The 22889-nt window shown below is 39.2% G+C and overlaps 2 long non-coding RNA genes across 6 annotated transcripts; one reads left to right on the forward strand and one right to left on the reverse strand.

The window, feature by feature from the left end:
• The first annotated feature begins 392 nt into the window (after positions 1–392).
• Positions 393–20430, forward strand: LOC139357171 (uncharacterized). 5 transcript variants are annotated; one of them, XR_011609923.1, is made up of 6 exons: positions 393–522; positions 7300–7369; positions 18011–18078; positions 18909–19008; positions 19641–19736; positions 20169–20430. It is a non-coding gene; the product is annotated as an uncharacterized lncRNA (long non-coding RNA). The 5 variants fall into 5 exon arrangements; XR_011609922.1 differs by lacking the exon at positions 393–522 and adding an exon at positions 5102–5205; XR_011609921.1 differs by lacking the exon at positions 18011–18078.
• Positions 10058–20291, reverse strand: LOC105468233 (uncharacterized). The gene is made up of 3 exons (XR_979399.3): positions 20186–20291; positions 18101–18211; positions 10058–10208 (listed from the first exon to the last, which is right to left on the reverse strand). It is a non-coding gene; the product is annotated as an uncharacterized lncRNA (long non-coding RNA).
• Positions 20431–22889: the final 2459 nt, after the last annotated feature.

The raw sequence follows: 22889 nt of genomic DNA on the forward strand, positions 1-22889 counted from the left end.
ATCCTAAAATTCAAGTTGCTTCCACATTGAGAAGAAAGTTTATATCTAAGAGTTTGAAGTCACAGCTCCTCCATTTTTGAAAACAAGATGAAAAATTGTCTTTTAATCATTTTTGAACTTTGGGAAAGGAAATGTTCAAAGAACAAAATTTTAAACTGTGGTGCCCTTCTGAGGAGGAAAGTCACATACAACAGAGGGAACAGAGGGTCTGGAACGCCGGCGGAGCAAGAAGCAGGGGAGCTTCAGGACTGTGAGTTCTTTAAGAGCACCAGGTTGCAGTGGCTTGACAGGGCTGTCCCAGAGATGTTTCCTAGTAATGAAGGAAAGCCTCATGAAGGGCTGTCTCCTTCCTGATTATTTTACTTTTAACCCAACACAACAAATAGAAGGCAGATTTCCCAAACACACCAAGGAAGTTGAATGGCCTGAAGAAAATCTGACATCTGCAAATCAGCATGGACTAGCTCTCAAATACTTTGCATGAATAATAAATGAAAATGGCAGCTCAAGCAGGACAGGCAGGTGAGAAAAACAAAACAAAACAAAAAACCAAAAAACAAAAACCCAAAAGCCTGGCCAGGAGATAAGTACCTGATAAAATCATTCTTTTCAAGGAATGCCAGGAACCCAGATTTGAAGGTTGACCACGTCAACCCCTTCAGTCTCTGACTCCTCTCAAGAAAAAAAATGTGATAAATAGATAAGACTAGATTATAATTAGCATTTCAGTAGTTGTTTATACAGTACTTCAAGGTCCTTAAAAGCAGTTCGTTCTAAGCTTCTTAAATGTTTGGGCATGCTATTAATTTGTGTTATAAAGATGACAACTTATTTAGCAAATGTACACAGTCTAGCCAATTATGATGAACTTCAAAATAGTAGAGTCCAAACCAATAGACTTTATTGATGTGTGCTTGCCCACACTACTAATTTAGCATTTGAAGTTAAATTTAAAGGCAAAGCCCTTAATGTGAAGCTGCATCAGTTATTAACTAAGGATTTATGCATTCTTACACATTGAGTACATATATACAATGCATTTTAAGATGAAAAGAAAACTTTAAACAGGCCGGGCACAGTGGCTCAGGCCTATTCCCAACACTTTGGGAGGCCGAGATCACACCATTGCACTCCAGCCTGAGGGACAAGAGCGAGACTTCATCTCAAAAAAAAGAAAAGAAAAGAAAACTTTAGATAGACTATAAAGTGTGATGAACTCCTAGTCAATTGGCAAGTGCTCTCTTTTCCTAAAGATTCAAGCAAAGGAGGATCAGTCATCGGATAGGAGGTATCCAAGGCTCCAACTGCTTGGGAGGCAGAACTCTCTAGATCTGGGAATCACAACTCTAGGTGGTGGCCAACTCAGGAATTACTGTGAAACCCATGAAATCTTCAGATACAAAATATACCTTAAGACGTTCAAATAAAAAGTTTTGGGTAGAGGTCTAGAGACAGCAGATTTAAAACATGGGTGAGGCTCTGACAAAACTTGATGATAGTGCAGATAGTACACTTTGCTGATGATTTCAAAATCTAAGCTAAAGCACTGCTCCCAAACTAAAAATTAACGTGCTACTATAAGCCTAAACTTATAAAAAATCATGGTTGAACTCTGCTTTCTAAGTAAGACCTTTAGGGGTACTTTAACTTTTTTACTTGTTAAAGCCAGTACTAAATTGGATATTATCTCCATGCAACGTAAATGTGTTCACCATTTTATAGGTGGGAAGCATGAAGCCAGGGAGATAAGGTATTTTCCCTACATCATACAGCAAATAAACGACAGTTTGTAATATAATTCAAATATCTTCATTCAATAACTGGAAACCACAACAGTCATATAGCCAACCATTCTTGAGCATGGTTTTTAATTCTTCACATGATTTTTTGTATTTATTTTCCAATATATAATGTAGGTACTACTCTCATTTTCATTTCACATCTGGGGAAATGAAGCACAGAGTGGCTATACAATCTCTTTGAGGTCACACACAGCTAGTAAAAAGAGAGGCAGAAGTGAAATTCAGGCAGCCTATCTCCCCAGTCCATGGTCTTAACCACTATACCCTCACCCTTTATTTTTCTACCAACTTCCCCATTGTAACTGTTTGTGAGTGCTTTATTAAATAACCATAAACGACCCAGGTGTAGAGCAAGTCCTCCAACAGTGCAAAGGCAAAATGAAACCACTAGGCTGTCTTTTTTGTCTAATTATCAATAACCAGGATCTGCCCAAAGGAGGCAAATGCACCCCCAACACCCCCACTACCCGCAATTCTTGTCATCACTTGTGGTCTCTTGGTTCAGGGCCTCAGTGCTCTGAGAATTCCTAACTCTACCAGAATTCACATTAATTTTACTGAGGCATTCTATGTGCACAGTTGTTTGTTTTATAGAAACGTAAACACATTTCACCACTCACTGTTGCTTAAATACCCTCTATGATATTCTTGCCAAATGGCCTAGAAATTTGAAACCTCCCATGGTAGCTCATTCCATGTTTGAACAACTTTAAATGTCAGAAATTTCTTCCTCACACTGAAACTAAATCGATCTGCAGCTGCCTTTTATTTTCCCTAGTTATAACTTTTAGGTTTAATCTGATTTTTCTTATTTTGAGCATTAAATAAAAAAGACAGGCCTCATCTCCAGGAAAAAAAAAATTTAGACATGAATAAAAACTTTTACAATCTTTTGGGGAATTGCAGGGTTCTGAAGGCCTATGAATGGTCTATGGACTTTGGGCTTAGACACTCTTAATAACAGCCCTTCAAATACCTTACGACAAGTATGTTCCCCTCTTTACTGATATACTGTGTTCAAGTACTTAGACCTGTCTTCTCTCTCCACAGAATTGCATCTGCTTAGATTTTGCTGCTCATTTCAGCCCATGGAAACCTTTCTAAATCCAATTCTATGATCTAATTTATTCACTTCCCCTCCTTGGAATTGCTTTTAGGCTTCATCAGCATGCTCTAGTCTTTTCATTACAGCCAATGGAAAGATACGGGTTGGGAAACAGCTGGAAACAAAACACTGCAGTTGGCAACTAGCAACCTGCCTGTCAAAGAATGTCATTCAGTGTAGGTAGGATGTGCCCACGACATTTTTTGCAAAGATCATTTACTGGGACCAAAGTCCATGAATACACAAGGAAGTGTGCATATTTAACAAACAGAATATAATCATATGCAGTTAACTTTATTCCCAAAAGAGATCTGCTTTTGTTCTGTTTTCTTCTAGGTTGGCTTAGGTCAGGAATTGGACTAACCAACTCAGGGAGTATGAAAACACATGAGCCACATGATTAAGAGTTTAAGTACTGATTGCAAAATTTCCTTTTACAGTCTAGCATGTGACCTTATGAAGCTCACATATTTTCCCAGGTCTGAAGACCCCAAAACTTTTAGCCTTCCTACATAAATAGAATGGCTACCCAGTGGCCATCCTTTTGACTTGAAAGATTCTCATGGACGCTAATTAAAATGCCATGCTTGGTATTAGGGGATACTTTAGTAGTTTAATTTACTTGTTTTAAAATAAACTTTTTCATGCTTTGAGGGCAACTTTTACTTCTAGTGTTCTAGAGTTTTATGGACAAATTCACATTCACCCTGTCCATGTGCTCCATAGATTTTATAAATGAAGTCATATCCCTTTTAGTGTTTATCACTTCAAAACTAAGAGTTGTAATGAAGCCAGCATTAGGGAGTAGAAAGAAAATTGAAAATGATCTGTCAGGGGATCCTATTCTGTTATTAACTACCCAAGAGATTGTGAACAATTAAATTATCCTTTATGGGCCCCTTATTTCTCATATGTAAAAAAAAAAGAGATTGTGACTTCTTCTCTAAGGCCTCTTCCTTTTTTCAAAATTCTGTCTTTTCTCATTTTCTTAAATTAGAAGGGTGTACTAAACCATCAGAAGTAAGACAAACAGGCCCGATGCAGTGGCTCACGCCTGTAATCCTAGCACTTTGGGAGGCCTAGCGGGGCAGATCGCCTGAGGTCAGGAGTTGGAGACCAGCCTGGCCAACCAACATGGAGAAACCCCATCTCTACTAAAAATACAAAAATTAGCCAGGCATGGTGGTGGGCACCTGTAACCCCAGCTACTCAGGAGGCTGAGGCAGGAGAATCACTTGAACCCTGGAGGCCGAGGTTGCAGTGAGCCAAGATCGCGCCACTGCACTCCAGCCTGGGAGACAGAGTGAGGTGAGACTCCATCTCAAAAAAAAAAAAAAAAAAAAAAAACCACTAACACAAAGAGCAGCATCTGGATTCCTTCCTGTGCATTAAACTGCAAACTTCAAAACAAAGTATTATTTTAATACACAAGAACTATCATACAATATAATTTCATTTTATTCATGGTACACGGGAGATCACAGGATACAATCCCTCTAACTCAGTGGTTCCTAAACTTGGTTGCAGGTTGGAAACAACTGGGGAATTTTTTAAATGGCTTTTGCCTATATCTTAATGTATTAACCCATGTTCACACTACTATACAGATACTATCTCAGGTTGGGTAATTTATAAACAAAAGAGGTTTAATTGACTCACAGATCTGCATGGCTGGGGAGGCCTCAGGAAACTCACAATCATAGCAGAAGGCAAAAGGGAAGCAGACACCTTCTAGGCATCAGGAGAAAGAACAACGAGCAAGGAGGGGAAACCTCCACTTTTAAACCATCAGATCCCATGAGAACTATCACAAGAACAGCATGAGGGAAACCGCCCCCATGATCCTCCCACCAGGTTCCTCCCTTGACACAGGGAGATTACAATTTGAGATGAGATTTGGATGGGGACACAGAGCCAAAATCTTACCCTCAAATCGTCTGATTTAATTGGTAAAGGTAATAAGGCCAGATGAAGCAGCAAGAGTATAAAAACTTCTGCAGGTGCAAACAATTGCTCAAACTCATAGTCCTCAATTCTGGCTGCATACAAGAATCACTTGGTGATTTTTCACACCTGCCAATGCCTCGCCCCACCTCCAGATTCTGATTTAATTGGCCTGTGGGACCTGGGCCTTGATAGGCTTTAAAACTCTCCAGGTGGTTCTGATGTGCAGTCAGCGTTGAGAACCATTCTTCTATTCCCTACCACACAAGTTCTATCTAGTTGATCATCCTGACCTGCTACTCCACCCCACACTGGCCACTCATTGAATGAAAGAACCTTGGACCTTATTACAAGGTAAAACTCTACCTTCATTATATCAACCTGGTGCCAACTTCCTGCTTTTTCTCTAGGATTATAATCCTTTTATCTTGTCAATTAAAAACTGCTCCTTATCCTGTGACTTTGTTTTTTGATCTCTCAAAAGCTTCTTTTCAGATTGCAACCCCACTCCTTTCTATCACTTCCTGTCTGCTTCATTCATCACTCTCCCCAGTAGTTTGAGTGCTTTTGCCCATTACTTCAAACTTCTGGATTATCCTGACCAAATTTCTCCTATGATTCCAAGGAGAATTATTGAGAATCTAAATAATATTAAAGAGAATCTAAAAGAGACATCAAACTGAAAAAAATCTCATTATGGCCAACAACCAACCAAATGCCGGGCATAATGTAGCAACAGAATTAAAAACTCACACACATGCATTAGAATGATTTATAAAATGATGACACTTTCTTCCATGCAAACTTGGTTGTAGTTTTGGCCATGTGCTTTAAGAAAAATAAGGATCAACCCAGAAAAAGAACAGAGATGAGAACTGTGTATCATCAAGGGAATTAAGAAGTTACCAAAAGACGACGAAAGCAGAAGTTAGAACTTTATTACAGAAAAATGAAGGCTGGCCGGGCGTGGTGGCTCAAGCCTGCAATCCCATTACTTTGGCAGGCCGAGACGGGCGGATCACAAGGTCAGGAGATGGAGACCATCCTGGCTAACACGGTGAAACCCCGTCTCTACTAAGAAATACAAAAAACTAGCTGGGCGAGGTGGCGGGCGCCTGTAGTCCCAGCTACTCGGGAGGCTGAGGCAGGAGAATGGCGTAAACCCCAGAGGCGGAGCTTGCAGTGAGCTGAGATCCGGCCACTGCACTCCAGCCCGGGCGACAGAGCGAGACTCCGTCTCAAAAAAAAAAAAAAAAAAGGAAAAGAAAAAGAAAAAAAGAAAAGAAAAAAAAAAAGAAAAATGAAGGCTGAGGGTGAATCGCTTGTAAATGGGGACTAAAATTTATAAAATTTATTGTCTCAACTATGGAATACAAAGGTGAAAAAAGAATGTTCTAAGAAAAATGAAAGGTAATATCACATAGCAATTATTTGTGAAACCCTAAAGTACTTGTACAAGGTAAAAAATAAATAGGTTTGTTGAATGCTTAGGTAAATTTGATTTTTTTTTTTTTTTTGAGATGGAGTCTCACTCTGTCGCCCAGGCTGGAGTTCAGTGGCACGATCTTGGCTCACTGCAGCCTCCAACCCCCGGGTTCAAGTTATTCTCCTGCCTCAGCCTCCCGAGTAGCTTGGGACTACAGCTGCGCGCCACCACACCTGGCTGATTTTTGTATTTTTAGTAGAGACGGGATTTCACCATGTTGGCCAGGATGGTCTCGATCTCTTGATCTTGTGTTCCGTCTGCCTCGGCCTCCCAAAGTGCTGGGATTACAGGAGTGAGCCATTGCATCTGGCCAAATTTGATTGTTGATTGAGGCACAGTGGAGTTTGCAGAATGTAAGAAAAAAACACTAACATTTAGGGAGACTTTTAAGAGTTTTTAAAGCATCTTCATATGCATGTTCTTCTTCAAGTTTTATAGAAAAATCAGAAGTTAGTGGTGTTCTGAATAGTTTGAGGCCAGTATTGTGAAGGCATGTGTCATCTGCTCCCACAAAAGTGCCTTTAAGATGCTGTCTGAAATGTCATACTGTGCCAGTCAGACCTTTACTCTGGTGGTATTTCTATTCTTGTGACCAGAGGTGAATTTACCACGAAGCTAATGAAGCTTTAAGGTTTAACCTCCTTTTTTGCAAGAGGCTCTTTCCAAAGCCCTCAAGAGCCTGGCAATGGTTCCCACAGTCATATATTTTTGTGAAGTAGCAAACATAAATTATTGTAATTTGTTGTAATTTTTTATCTTAAATGTTTACTTTTGTACATAATCTGTATTGGTAATTTTGTATTATTTTTCTTAAAGATGGAATATGTACCCACTTCTGCTTATGATCCATTATTACTAAGTCATAGAGTCCTGCTAACCACCGAAAGACCATTAATATCCCCTCCTCCTTCTCCAACAACACTCAGCCTTTGCATTTTAGCCATTCCTTGCTCTCTCCTCAGCCATCTTCCTCATTTCTGATGACGGCCTCCTCACAGAGAATGTCTTTCCAGAGAAGACACAGAGCATTAGGTAAAGCCTTCCGATTATTCTTTTACTCTCTACATGGTCTTTCCCTGTACCATTTCTTGTCCTTTTCCTCCATCTTAGAGAAGCCGAAGAACTGGACTTCTACCTCGGAACTCCAACCTCCTCCCTGCAGGACCAGCTCTCCCCTCTCAGTCCAGTCACCCTCCCTTCTCTAGCTATGACAGACGGAGTGGGGGCTTTCCTGTTGCTTTTGGGTACCCTCAGCATTTTCAGCTCTTATGGTCTCATTTTGCAGTTTCTCTCTTCTAATTTTCCATGTCTTTAACCAAGAGGAAAAGTACAGCAAAAACTGAAAATGCCTTTCATCCTGAGCTGTTTTGGCACAAACGTCCCAGAAGGAAGGGAGGGAAGATGATTTGTAGCAGCTGATCCTGGACCAAGCTTGGGAGCATCTAGTGCTTTCTCTCGCTGTAGATGTTGCCAAAATAGACAGTGAGAAACGTAAAAAGGAGAAAAAACAGCATGATAGTTTTGTGGGTTTTTTGTTTTTGTTTTTTTATGTTTGTTCCCCACCCCCACCCGAGACAAAGTGTGGTTTAGGTACACCTGGTTCTAAAGTCAGCCTGAGTTAGAGAAAAAGGGCAGTCTGGGGATGTGCGTCCCTGAGGAGGGTTTCTTTACACACCTCTGCACGCCATAGAACCAGGTCAGAATCACTGCTGAGCACTGATTCCAAAGTTCAGCCATGAAGATTTGAGTGTGTTCACACCACACTACCCACCCAACACAGAAAAGGGATAAACTTTTATTTAGCAAAGATTTCATAACACAGGCTTAAGCACAAAGAGCTGTAGTACTTAGAAGTTTGTCTAGAAGATGTATTATGTACACTATCTCAGAATATTTTTGTTATCATGGTTTATTCTGCATTAACTGACAGTTAATACTAACTAGTGGTTCTGCAAAATGTTTACAATATGTTATAATGCTATAATCTCTTAATTTTCTTCCCAGTAAAAAACTTCTGTTTAAATCAGATTAAATAAAGATTTTAATAAAAAGACATTTAAATAAGAGTTCAGGGCGGGATTAGCATTGTGGTTGAACAGAAACACACAGTCTGCCAAGAAAAAAAAAAAAAAAAAAAAAACAGTTGAAGGGATTTGAACTTTGCCCTAGATTTCAGTCTATGAATTTGCAGTACTTTAATGTGGCATATTTTGTTCAACCTACAAAAATCCACAATGTATATGGCAGTCCAAGACAGTGAACTTTTTGTTGCTAAATATTTAGTACAACAAAACATTAATGCTGTGCTAAAGTTATATGTTTTCACTTATTCAAGAAAAAAACTGCTGATTTCCTGGGTGCAAGTGATTTAGTAATTAAAATAAATTAAATTACAAGCAAACACGTAGCCGTAGATATTTTTTCACATGCCATTTGATAGTTCTCCAGTACTAATTTGAGTACTGCTGTGCTGGGGATTTAAAAAGAGCATACAAATAGTAACCAAAGCCTGAAAACTCCTGACAATGTTAACATTCTTAACATAGAATCATTTTTGCTATGTGTATGCATCTTGACTTTTGCTCACTCATCACTGTCACCCTGGCCACTTAACTTTCAATATTAGAAGGTGCACATTCACTGAAAATGCTGAAACACAATGATATGAGATAGTCGTGCAATCTCTTGCTTAGAATTACCTAACAAAGAAAGCTCGATGACTAACACAGAATTCAGTCTATTACTAACATTGGCTACTTTTCACTCTATTCTTTACCTGAGTTCTACAAGGCTACACTGCCTGTAACACGAGAAAACAATTGGCCACACAAAAATACAGGTCATATTTTCTATTATATTAGACTAAGGCTTACAGCATAGCATATGCATGTCTGTAAAAGACAGCCAAGATATACAAGCTGAAAACAATAACCAGCATAACAACACTTTCCTAAAAGGATTGGACTAGTTCCTTAGAGTTTATGACAATGGAAATGAACTCATATTCATCGGTCATCAATGCCACTTAAGGCATATGCACACTGAAAGGGCATTGTGGCCCAAACATCATGGAACACACAGCACAAAAAGTTGGGCAGCCCACCTCCTTTATAGCAATAGCCACAGCAATCATCTTTCGAATGAGAGAAATACACCAGTACACCAGTACTCAGGTTAGTAAATATTTGTTACAAAGGGTTGAAAACAGTTTGATGTATTCTGTGTCTCCTTTTTGCCCACTGTACCTCGCTGCCTTTTTACTTCTCTTACTTCTGTGCTTGGCATATAGTAGAGTTTTATGTACAATAAGCATGATAGGCAGAAAAGTGGATAATTTGGGATACAATGTAGCTAGGTTTAATTCTTAAAAATTAGAATTTTTAAGGATATTTGAATTGGGAGAATTATCCAGAGGGGAACTCTAAAAGGTGACCTATTTTTAGTGCAACTCAAAAAGGTGTCATTAATTAATTGATTCATTAATTCGTTCAACAAATATTTATTGGCTATCTTTTGTATACAAGGCATTATGCTATGCTCCTATGACTCAGTGATCAAGGGGACTGCTGTAGTTTGAATGTCTCTTCCAAAATTCATTTTGAAATTTAATTGCCATTGTGATGGTATTAAGAGGTAGGACCTTTAAGAGGTGATTGGATCAGGAAGGCTCTGCCCTCATGAATGGTTGGATTAATGCCATTATCATGAGAGTGGGTTACTTATTGTGGGACTGGGTTCCTATAAACTAATGAAGTTTGGCTCCCATCCTCTCTGTCTCACAAGCTTGCTTGCTCTTCTACCTTCCACCACGGGATGATACAATACGAAGGCCCTGGCCGGATGCTGGCACCATGCTTTCTGTCTTTCCAGCCTGCATGAATAATAAATAAATACATTTCTGTTATTAGTTACCCAGTCTCAGATATTCTGTTATAGTGGCAGAAAACAGTTTAAGTCAAGGACAAATCTGGACACAGATCTCACCGAATTTACATTCTAGTGGGGAAAATAGTTTTTTAAAATAGAGCACATAAATAATGACATAATTATAACTGTGATCAGTGCTAAGATGGAAAACAATGTTGGAAAAATTAAAAGGTGAGCATCCAATCATGCAGGACCTTGTAAGCCATATCAAGAATTTCTTTTGTATCCTAAGAGAAATGGAAAACATTTTAGGATTTAAATCAGGGATATAACTTTTTTTTTTTTTGAAATGGAGCCTTGCTCTGTATCCCAGGCTGGAGTGGCATGATCTCAGCTCACTACAACCTCTGTGTCCCAGGTTCAAGTGATTGTCCTACCTCAGCCTCCTGAATAGCTGGGATTACAGGCCCCCACCACCATGCCCGGCTAATTTTTCATTTTTAAAGACTAGTGGTCTATATGTAGAAAAAAATGGAGGAGATGAGCAAAGAGAGATGATGACAGCAGTGTGGGTGAAAGTAAAGGTCCAGTTGGGAGGCTATTGCTATAGTTCATGAAGGAGATGGTAGCAGCTGAGCCAGAAGCACAGCAATGGATATATGAAGAAGTAGACAGTTGCAAGGTTCGTCTACAAGGTAATGCCTTGACAGATGTTTTAAAACAGACAAGAGTCAAGGATAACATTAGCATTTCTGTTATGAGCAATTGGGAGAATGGGGGGTAGGGAAATTGAGACTATATAAATTAAGAGTAGATTTGATGGACTAAAAAATGAGTTCAAATCCTGACATGTAAAAAATTGAGATGTATGGGCTGGGGTTGGTGGCTCATGCCTGTAATCCCAGCACTTTGGGAGGCCAAGGCGGGCGAATCACAAGGTCAGGAGATCAAGACCATCCTGGCTAACACGGTGAAAGCCCGTCTCTACCAAAAAATACAAAAAATTAGCCAGGCGTGGTGGCGGGCACTGTAGTTCCAGCTACTCAGGAGGCTGAGGCAGGAGAATGGCGTGAACCTGGGAGGTGGAGCTTGCAGTGAGCTGAGATGGCGCCACTGCACTCCAGCCTGGGCGACAGAGCAAGACACCATCTCAAAAAAAAAAAGAGCCGGGCGCGGTGGCTCAAGCCTGTAATCCCAGCACTTTGGGAGGCCGAGACGGGCGGATCACGAGGTCAGGAGATCGAGACCATCCTGGCTAACACGGTGAAACCCCGTCTCTACTAAAAAATACAAAAAAAAAAAAAAAAAACTAGCCGGGCGAGGTGGCGGGCGCCTGTAGTCCCGGCTACTCGGGAGGCTGAGGCAGGAGAATGGCGTGAACCCGGGAGGCGGAGCTTGCAGTGAGCTGAGATCCGGCCACAGCACTCCAGCCTGGGTGACAGAGCGAGACTCCGTCTCAAAAAAAAAAAAAAAAAAAAAAATTTTGGATGTATGAAAGGTATCCAAGAGTAAGTAACATTTACTTAGTAACACTTACTAAGTAAATATTGCAGGTATGTCTTTGGAGCTTAGAAATGTCTGTGTTTAATATTGGTGTATATTATGTATATATCAATCTCTAAATCACTGGTGCATACATAACATTTTTTATAAGCTGTGGGAGTGTAAGAGCCATCATAGGAAAAGAATGTGAGATTAGAAAGAAACAAGGGTCCAAGACTGATCTTTGAAGAACTTCAATTTCTAAATAGAGAAGGTGGCACTCCCGAAGTAGAATGAGAAGGGTTGGCCAGATGGGGTAGCAGGAACACTAGATTTTTGTGTTATAGTAAGTTGTGTGTTACAGAAGCCATGGAAAGAAAGACTATCAAATGAGGAGAATGATCACTCAGGGAAAACCAAGTATGGGGAAGATTGGGAATAGATATTGGATTTTGTAATATGGATACCATTGAGATCTTAGCCAGAACAATCTGAGTAGTGTGGTGAATTGGGAGAGACTTAGCTATGAAAGGGAAGTGAAGGCATTGGGGAAATGTGCACAGATAACTCCTTCTAGAAGTCTGATCGTGGGTAAGATCTTGAGGTTCTATCCTGGGTTATGTAGCCTGCATTTCTCCATTTGTAAAATGAGGATGTGAATATAACCATACTCAGAAAACAACTTGAGAAAAACAAGGGTAAATCCCTGTGCTTGGCACCATTGTGATCAATTAAGTTCACATAAGATTTACTGTGCATGTGCTAGATTCCAAGATAAAAAGATAACTAGGACGAGTGCACTCTTGCCAAGAGCTTATGATTTAATGAGGGAGACAGAATAAAATACGTGCATTTAAGAAAATGTGGTACATTTGAAAATGAAAGTACACATAATGTATTATGAGAATAAGGAACACAGCATTTCTCAACCAGGGAATTTGAGAAGCTTTCTAGAGAAAAAGACACGTGAACTAAGTTATGAAAGAAAAAATGGGAATTACTCAGGTGGTGAGAGGAAGCAAACATACACCAGAGAGGGAAATTACGAACACAAGTAAAGGCTCAGAGATATAAAACACAATTAAAATTCTTCATACACCCTGCCCATGTACAGGGAATCTACAAACACATCGGTCACTAGAATATATTGTTGCAGTATGAGAGTTAAGTCTGAAGAGGCAAGCTCATGGATCATTTGTGTGCCATGTTAGGAGTATTTGACTTTATACGCAAGTAACTGGGTTCAAATCCAAGATCAACAACCTGTTAGTGCTGTCATTTTGGGTGAGTTACTTAAACTTCCTGAGCTTCAGTTTCCTCAATGAGAGTGTTTATTTTCAGTTTCTTTAAATGAAAACTTAAATAATACCTACATCCTAGCAAAGACATCATTAACTCTCAATTAAAATTAAAAACTGTTATTAGAGGAGGAAGTAGCCTTAGACAATTTCATCCAATCTGTTTATTCTGCATATAAGGAAATTGAGTGCTAGGGAGATTGATAACTTATCCCAATTAATGCCTTGAAGAAGCAGTAGAATCTGGAGCAAATCTAAGTTCTATTATCTAATGCTATGACACTATTGAATATCTCTTTCTTCCAGAAGTTAAAGGCTAAAGTAACCAAAAAGTGAAAATGCAGGCAGAGGACAGGTTGTCCAATGTCAAAGGGCCAGAAGAAATGCAATTTTCTGATGTTAAGCTACAAACTGAAGGTGGAAAATTAAGACAGGGACAAGAGGCCAGGTGCAAAGGCTCACATCTGTAATCCCAACACTCTGGGAGGCTGAAGCAGGGGAATTGCTTGACCCCAGGAGTTCAAGACCAGCCTGGGCAACATAGTGAAACCCTGTCTCTACGTAAAAAAATTAGTCAGGAGTGGTGGTCTGCATCTGTAGTCCCAGCTACTTGGGAAACAGAGATGGCAGGATTGCTTGAGCCTGGGAAGTTAAGGCTGCAATGAGCTGTGATCGCACCATTGCACCCCAGCCTGGGTGACAGAGGGAGACCTTATCTCCAAAAATAAATAAATAAATAAATACAGGGACAAGAGGTAAGACATAGTAGCTAGCTACCCTAGTGTAACATATATATATAATGTAACTTACATGCACATACGTGTGTGTGTGTGTATGTAATATATATATATATATATATATATATATATATATATATATAAAATTAGGAAGGAAAAGATATCTGAATATCTATATCCAGGTATCCAGATATTTTATATATTTATATATATATATATATATATATATATATATTACGAGAAGCATGGTTTTGACAGAAACAGATATTTTATGTATGTATTGCAAGAAGCATGGTTTTGACAGAAACAGATATTTTATATATGTATTGCAAGAAGCATGGTTTTGACAGAAGCCAGGCCAAGCTCATAGTATTTCCATTCATCCATTTACTAGTTATGTGACTTGAGTCAACTATTTTCTGTATCTGTAAAATCTGAAACTGATGTCTTACTGATTTCTAAAGAAGCTCAAATAAGTTAGCATGTGTGAACATGCTTAACAATTACCCAATACACAGGAGGCACCTAAACATTTTGTAAAATTCTTTCTAACAAGAATACCAGGCAGATCGCCACAGACACAAATTGAGTATACTTAACAATATATACCCAGACAATTTATTCTCAAGACACCACAGAGAATCTGGAAGTGGCAGTAGACTATTTTATAGACCATTTTCTATCTTCCAGATTCCAGACTGACATGGCAATTCCTGGACAGCTGATGTCATGCTAGTCAAAAGCTGAGAGACCAAAGATCAGAGTCTGTACTGGACGTGGTGGTGCCTTTAGCTAACAAGAAAGGGACATGTGATGGGTTAGTGAGGCAGGTGTGGCACTTATCGTAGAAATAAATACAACCAAAGGTAAGAAAAGTTGAAACTGGGTAAAGTAGAGAAAGAAGCAGTCCACCAATGCTCATCATGTCAAACACAAAAAGTGCTTTGGCTGGGCAGACATAAAATGCTTTCTCTGTAATTATTAGCAGCTGTTGCCTGACAATTATTTTGAGCTTACTCCAATATATAAAGTAAGACAGGACGAGTAAGCACTTTTCTTTAACTGCACGACATTTAAGGAAGAAAGCATAGAGATTTGCTTGAAGCAGTCATAGGAAGTATTTCTGTAACCTTCACATGATTTGGTATACTCCATCTCCCTGATGAAGAAAGGACGGGTCTTCACAGAACAAACTCTGAGCACAGTGTACATGAACACTTGAACCGTGTTTCATTGCTGCTTCTTTCCTTTGCTGAAGTCCACTAACTTCTCTGTCATGGGCATTTGCTAACACACCTCTTGTTGAAACAGCAAAGCAAAAAACAAAGGTAGACAAGCTCATCACATCCTTTTAATCTTTAGCCTTACAAATGTTTTGATTTACCAAATTCGTACCACCTGACACCTCTCTTTGCCTGAGATTAGACAACTAATTAAGTGTCTAGAGTGAGGACAAGAGAGAAGTAGTGGAATATAAATACCATTTGAGAGCTTTAGCTCCTGGGTAGATGGTGGTGAAATTAGCAGAAGTAGGAACATGGAAGGACATAAGGGGGAAGATTCATCTGAATGCCCCATAGGACACTGAGTTGGTGTTGTCCATAAGTACTTAGATATACATATGGATCATCGGCCAAAATAGAGAAGTAACTGAACAAGATCAACACAAACCTACAATACAATGCTAGGAAGGCACCAAAAAATTGTGTGTAACCTTCTCTGTCTCTTAGATGTCAGATTTGCTTAGGAATTCAAGTAGGAACTGTAGTGGTTTAGAAAGCAAGTTTCTATCTCACCAAAGGAGGAACAGAAGACAACCAACCACAAAATCTGAAGAAGACAGACTGATTAACCTGGGGGATAAGAGAGATTTTCTAAGCCAAAAGATTGAGATCTTCACAGAGAGGTAGAAAGATTAAAATGCCATCTTGAAGACCAGAAGAGATTGATATGACAGGGAAAGGACACCCCCACCTTCACCTGCCCTTTTCAGGGGCTTAGAAAAGGGGAAGATGGGTCAGTTGCTACCAAGTAAGAAATTGTGACCTCTTGTAACAAAGGAGAAGACAGCTGAGAGAACAGAAAACTATTGAGAAGCATTTTTAAAGCCACAAATAGGAATGAAAAATTGACTGGGTAAGCTTAAATATTGAGAGAAGTCTACAAAGTGATTACAGAGTATCTGGACTGATATGATGGGGGAAGATGAGGAAGAGCAGCCTCAAAGCCTTAGAGCATATTGGGTAACTAAGCATAAACAATGAATAAGCAGAAACTCTAGGCAAATATGAAGTGGTAAAAGTATATTTAGAATAAAGGGTGACACGGTTGATCAGGAATTCCTAGAGCAGTACCAAGAGACAGAAAAGAGCTGAGTCACTATTAAGAGGGAGAACTGACTCTCAACCTTTGGACACTGAGAGAGCCATTAAATAACTCAGGTCCCCAAGTGTGTTTCATTCCCAATGAGGCCCACATATAGAACTACTCCTGTGCTTCCATGAGATTTCTGTTGCCTTTCTCCTACAATTATTTTTTCATGAAATCCCTCAGTACTTAACAGAGTCTGACGTAAGTTGTCCCTTTTTCTGGCAGCCAAAATTGCCTAACATACTAAGAAGTGAACTTCATCCTTCTTACAGTGTAGTGGCCAAAAATGGATAAAATCCTATAGATGTATGCTGCCCAGTGAGGAGTAAAAAGAGATTATTACCTTCTCCACTCTGGACATTATCCCCTTTATCCTTTTATTGGCAGCCTCATCAGATTGCTGCTTATACTGACCTCTGTGCCAAGAATCCTCAATTCTTTCATTACTTATGTATTCATTCAACATATATTTATTGGGCTCCTTGTATGTGCTAGGCACTGTTCAAGGCACTGAAGATGCAAAAGTAAGCTATACTGTCCCTGCCCTCATGGAGTAAATTTAGCATCTGGTGGTGGAGACAGACATTGAACAAGTATCACACTCATGGAAGTTGATTCATTTCACACAAGCGAGGAGATGGCCCCAGAACCACTCATGCTCACCATGAGGCTGTCCGCCATCATCCTCCACCCCTCCACTGGCAGCAAAACAGAGGAGCTTTCGAGCTCCCTCCCAATGGAGACTCACAGTCTCTACCACTCTCTCTCTTTATCCTCACTTACTTCAGTCAGCACAAAAAACTCGGGCCTCTCAGGAGATCCCACAAACCCAAACCCCAATATCCATAAGGCTGTAACTCCAGCTCCCACCTCATCCCCAACTCCTCCAACCCTTCTGCTGTACCCTGAAGAGTGCTCAGTGCATCATCACTACCCAACATCCTCAAAATGTCCATGAATGCTCCTCTCTCCTGAGGGCTCCAACTAAAAGCCGCCTCTTCCCTGAGTTCCCTGCTTCCTCTCCAGTCCTCTCAGGTTGTGGCCATTACAGGTCTCTAGGCCTGGAGGTGGGAAATGTGTCCTCCTTGCTCCTCTTCTAAATCTTTTTCCATCTCTCCTCCTAACCCCTACACACACACACACACACACACACACACAGAGCTTTGAATCTTATGTCATCAGACAACACTATCCAGTACCTTCCCTACAGGAGTCATTTATTCACCTGTCCTTTCCTCTTTAAACTTCTCCCAACACCTTTACCCCACCCCTCTCCTGCTACTCCTAACTGATGACCCAACTCCCCTTTTCAATGATAAAACAGGAGAAATCCGAAGAGAACTTAAACGAGCTCTTCACATCTACCTGCCTAATTATATCTGAGTCATGTACTCTCCATTTTTGTCACTACTGATGAATTATTTGTACTCTTACTTAAAATTACTTGTGTGTCTACTCAAGGGCTTTGCTTTAGCAGCTCTTCCATTTCTTGTTCACACGGGGAGATGTTTCCCAATAGCTTATAAAGATAAACATGTTACACTATATATACTATATATACTCTGGAATAGATATATAATAGTGTATACCTATACTCTGGAAACCTAGCTCTCCACTTAAAAATTAGGTTGCCTTTAGCAAGCTTTGTTATGTGTCTAATTTTCAATTTCCTCATCTATCCAATGTGAAAATTAATGCCAATTTCATAAAGTTGTTGAGCAGGTTAAATGGCTTATCATATGCAAAGTACTTTATACAAAAAAAGCATTCAATAAATGTTAGCTCCAAATTTCCTTAACACTGCGGGTTAAACACAGTTAAACAATGGAGAAATGAAAACATTACTTTGTTCAAATGAACTGCACTCAAGCTATTCTGATAACACACTGTACAAACTTCTCGTTATCTTTCACTTCCAGCTCCTGTCTTCACAAACCTATTATTTTGACTCTACCATTCACTACAGCCAAGACGAGACATCAAAATGGTATCTATTTTTAAACACTTACTAAAGGATGCAGAAAGGAAAATCCATTTCTAATGATTTTATGCCTAATCCATGATACTTGGTAGATGAAAAATAGGTCTCCTTCTTCAACTGTAACTGTTCTTAGAAGTCACTTAATTTAAAAATATATATTAATCAATATAACATACACACATGGTAACAAAGCAAATAGGATATACGATAAAAAGGAAAAATAGCACCCATATCTTTCTCTTCTTACCCCCAATACCACATCCCAGAAGCAAACTCTTCCAATTGTTTCTGCTTGTAGTTTTAGTGGTTACCTCCCTAATTCCAGATACTATGATTTTATCTCTGTTTTGATTTATCCACTTTAAATAGTATCTAATTAATCCCATACATGAGAGCTTAAAATTCAGGTCACTTACTCATCTCTACTCTTCTCAATATATATTATTAGTATTAATAATTCTATCAGTTACCTTTATATCTTTAAACAATACATTTAAACCTCTATTTCTTATCCCATCAGCTTTTGCAGTATCTCTTGCAACTCACTTATTAAAAGCATAATTTAATGTAAGCTTCATAAGGGTAAGAAGTTTTGTCTTTTTCACCTTTCTCTGTATCTCGAGTACCTAAAACAACATCTGCACCCAGTAGGTTCTCAGCAAATATTTATGACTGCATTAATGGTATCAGTGTATTGGCATCCTTACCCTTTCTTCTACATGTTCTATTTTTCCTCCTATCCATTATACTTTTGGGGGTTTTTTTACCATGTAAATTTATTAATATTTGCATTCAGTCCTGCAAGCACAGAAAAGCCTTCTATGCTTTATCCATAGGTGACTAGGACTAGAAGTCTTTGCTTTTCCCAAACATTGTTCAGTTTTAGAGAAGAGCCACCTGGTGTTTTGCATGTTGGTTTGGGGAAGAAGGACTGAGGTATGTACTGGTTGCAGCAGCTTCATTGCAGACTTCAAACAAATCCCCTGATTTCAACTCCAGTTCTTACTCCCTTGCTATGGACTCAGGCCAGAGACTTTCTGGGATTTTGCAGAAGAGATTGACTAATATCTCCTTGTAGCTTATCATCTATAAAATGATGAGTTTCTTAGCCTATTTCATTCACCAAGATATTCCCATTCATTTGCAATCTCCCGAAAGTTTATTAAAATAATTTGTTGGTTTATCCACAATTTCATTGTCTACAATGTCATTAGTTTACTTCTCTTTGAGCATCTCTACTTTTTTCTTAGTAGATGTTAAAATGAAATCTTGCACATCTTAAACTAGAAGCAGTAGAAGTAATTTTTAAAGTGTTCTATTTAATTTGTGTGTATGTGAAAGAATTATGGGATACAGATTATTTGTTTTAGACAACTTCTTGCCTTTCTTGCTCTGACCCTGACTTCTCACATGAACTATAATATACAGTTGATCTTTGAACAACAAAGGTTTGAACCACGCAGATCCACTTATACATGGATTTTTTTTCAATAAAAGTTACACCAAGTATGCCTTACTCTCTTGCCTCCCCTCCCACCTCTTCACCTCTTCTGCCTCTGCCACCTTAGGACAGCAAGACCAACCCCTTCTCTTCCTCCTTCTCAGCCTACTCAATGTGAAAATGACAACGATGAAAACCTTTATAATGATCCACTTAATAAATGGTAAATATATTTTCTCTTCCTTATAATTTTCTTAGTAACAGTTTCTTTTCTCTGGCTTACTATATTTAATAATACAGTATATAATACATGTACCAAATATGTGTTAATCAACTATTTGTTATCAATAAAGCTTTGAATCAACAGTAGCCAATTAGTAGTTAAGTTTTGGGGGGGTCAAAAATTATATGCAGATTTTTGACTGCATGGGGGAGCTGGTGCTCCTAACCCCCATGTTGTTCAAGGGTTAACTGTGTTTAATAGGTTAGTGTTGATTCTTTTAATTTTCCTTTCTTATTGTTAATTTATTTCAGAGATTTATGTTAATTATGTAATCCATCTTTTAAGACACCTTTTAAATTTGACAAAAATCTAGTTAATAAGAAAATGAATTTAAAAAATAAAACCTCCCTCCCCTCTACATACATACTGTAGATAAGCTCAAATCCTACCTCACAGAGAATCAAGAAGAGGGAGGAGTGAGGAGGGGTGAACAAGCAATTATGACCTGGCTTCTTCCTCATATGGCCACAGACCCAATGTATGGACACAACCAATGTTTCCAAGGTGATGAGTCTAGAGAATTCTAGAAAAAATGTCCGAAGACTGCCTACACTTATCATACTTCTACAGGAAGAGAAGCAATTCCCTTACCAATATTTCTTGATTTATCCAATAAACATTATTTTGGAAGGAAGGAGTGTCATATTTATTGATTATACTATGTTCTAACTCTTCTACCTATGTTACATTTTCTGATTGTTACAACAAAATTAAGAAGTAGGTATTATAGTAGACTTGTCATTTGAAGACTTAACCTTGGGGATCTTAGCTATTTGCCAGTAACCCCAAAAGTGTATAATGTGTAATTTTTCAAAAGCATTCATTTGATGCTGATGCCAAGTTGAAGGCTGAAGTAGTTGAGCAAGTCTTTAATCAGGGAGTAAGATGGAATTATTCTGAGCACCTCTATTTCAGCTTGAGTTTGTCTTCTCACCTCTCTATTGTAGCTCTCCAGAAATATTCTGTAGTATTCTCACATTTGAGGATTCCCATGCCTCAAGATTGTTACTTAAATATTTCAAGGGTCTATTATAATCCAGAGGTAAAATAATGTGACAATGTTCACTCAAGAAAAATGTCAAACTAGTATTTAAGATCATTTTATTCTGGCCTCCAAAATTCATGTTCTTCCTTTGCTACCACTAAGCTTCCCTTAATGCTGGAGATAAAACTGCAGCATTAATTCATTGTTCCCCACAAATCTATATCCCCATAAGGAAGGGGGTACCTCTCGCAGCAGCACACTATGCTTCAGGAAGGCTGAAGATTCCTCCAGAGTCAACCAGGCAACAGTGAAGCTTTGTTACAAAATTAACTCCCTCCTAACGACCAAAAGGATAAGATGAGCAAATGCAAATCACTCAATTAAATCAGTCAAGCAACCAATTTAATATCAGGTAGAGATCTGTGACCTGAGGAGAATATGAACTAATTATGAAAAATTAACAAATAAACCAAAATTGAGTTAAGCAGCAATGGCCTAAGTTCTGCCAAATTCAGAGACAGTCTATGACTCAGGCAGCCTGTGGTTCACCAGCTCCTTGGTACATTGGAGGAGTTTCATAAAACTCCATTGTTCTAGTTCATAATAAGGTGGAGTGTGAAGTGTTCCAGTTGTTTTCAGCAACAAGTAAACCAGTGCCTTTGGGCATGGGCAATACTTGGTCAATGACTGAATCTGTTCCTCCCTCCAAAGTATCTCAGCTTGGTTTCTTCAAACCAATTAACTCCGTTTTAGTAAGAGGAGGTTTGCCCATGCCTTCTTTAATGAGATTAGTAATATCAATCCTTCCATAAAATCACTAATAAAACAAACCCAAATCTTCATCCTCAATTGACTCCTGCAGATATTTATGAGTTTTTCCTACTGGGTGTCACGTATGCTGTTTGATATGGATGTGGACTCAGTTCTGTTCTTTTTTCCAAGGAAAAATTTCAAAACAACTTTTTTTAAAAAATGACATATGGGCCCTATGCCACTTAGTTAGCTGAGATGCCCTTAGATAAGAATTGTAACCATTTAGAAGGCAGGTAGGTCAGTTAATCAATGAAATTATCAGTGTTTTCTGTTAAAGAAAATAGTACACAGAAAAGGTAAAATCTAACTCAAATTGCATATAATAACCACTGAAGACATTTACATGACACTTCAGAGTTACAGAATACCTTCACATCCATGACTTCACTGAATCCTTAGGAGATTCTTGGGAGACAGATGTTTTCTTTTTACAGGTTGAGTATCTTGCCTGAGGTGACACAGGTGCTGCATGACCACAGCCAACTCCACTTACATATAGTTTCTTTTTTTTTTTTTTTTTTTTTTGAGATGGAGTCTTGCTCTGTCGCCCAGGCTGGAGTGCAGTGGCCGGATCTCAGCTCACTGCAAGCTCCGCCCCCCGGGTTTACGCCATTCTCCTGCCTCAGCCTCCCGAGTAGCTGGGACTACAGGCGCCCGCCACCACGCCCGGCTAGTTTTTTGTATTTTTTTAGTAGAGACGGGGTTTCACCGTGTTAGCCAGGATGGTCTTGATCTCCTGACCTCATGATCCGCCCGTCTCGGCCTCCCAAAGTGCTGGGATTACAGGCTTGAGCCACTGCGCCTGGCCTATATATAGTTTCTTTACTGAGAGCAAACCTGACCCCTGCTAAGTGAGGTACTGGGTTTACAACCATGAATAAGACAATGTCTTTCTTCACACTGTGTTTGCAGTGTGCGTACACGCATTCTCAGTAAAATGTCTAATACTTGTTGGAATCAGATAGAAAGCCCAGTGCTTTTTGCCAACAGACAAGAAAACTCCAGCCAGACATGATTCCAGTTCAGCTTGACCCGACCCGCTTCAGTTTTGACCTGGGCAGATCATAAATCATGATGAAAACATTGCCCAGTACTTGTGCCCATTACCTCTTTGCCAGATCCACATGAGTTGCCAACAGACTGATTTATCAGATTGTTGTTATGAGGACAGCTAATGCCACATTCATTGTGCCAGGCAGCATCTGTGCCCAAGCTCCTCCCTAGGAAAAAGCAGCAGCAACAGTTAAAGTTGCAAGAACTAAGAGGAAACTATGACCTAAGAGAGGTCACCTATG

The sequence above is a fragment of the Macaca nemestrina genome, chromosome 11 (genome assembly GCF_043159975.1).
Source record: "Macaca nemestrina isolate mMacNem1 chromosome 11, mMacNem.hap1, whole genome shotgun sequence".
Taxonomy (NCBI): domain Eukaryota; kingdom Metazoa; phylum Chordata; class Mammalia; order Primates; family Cercopithecidae; genus Macaca; species Macaca nemestrina.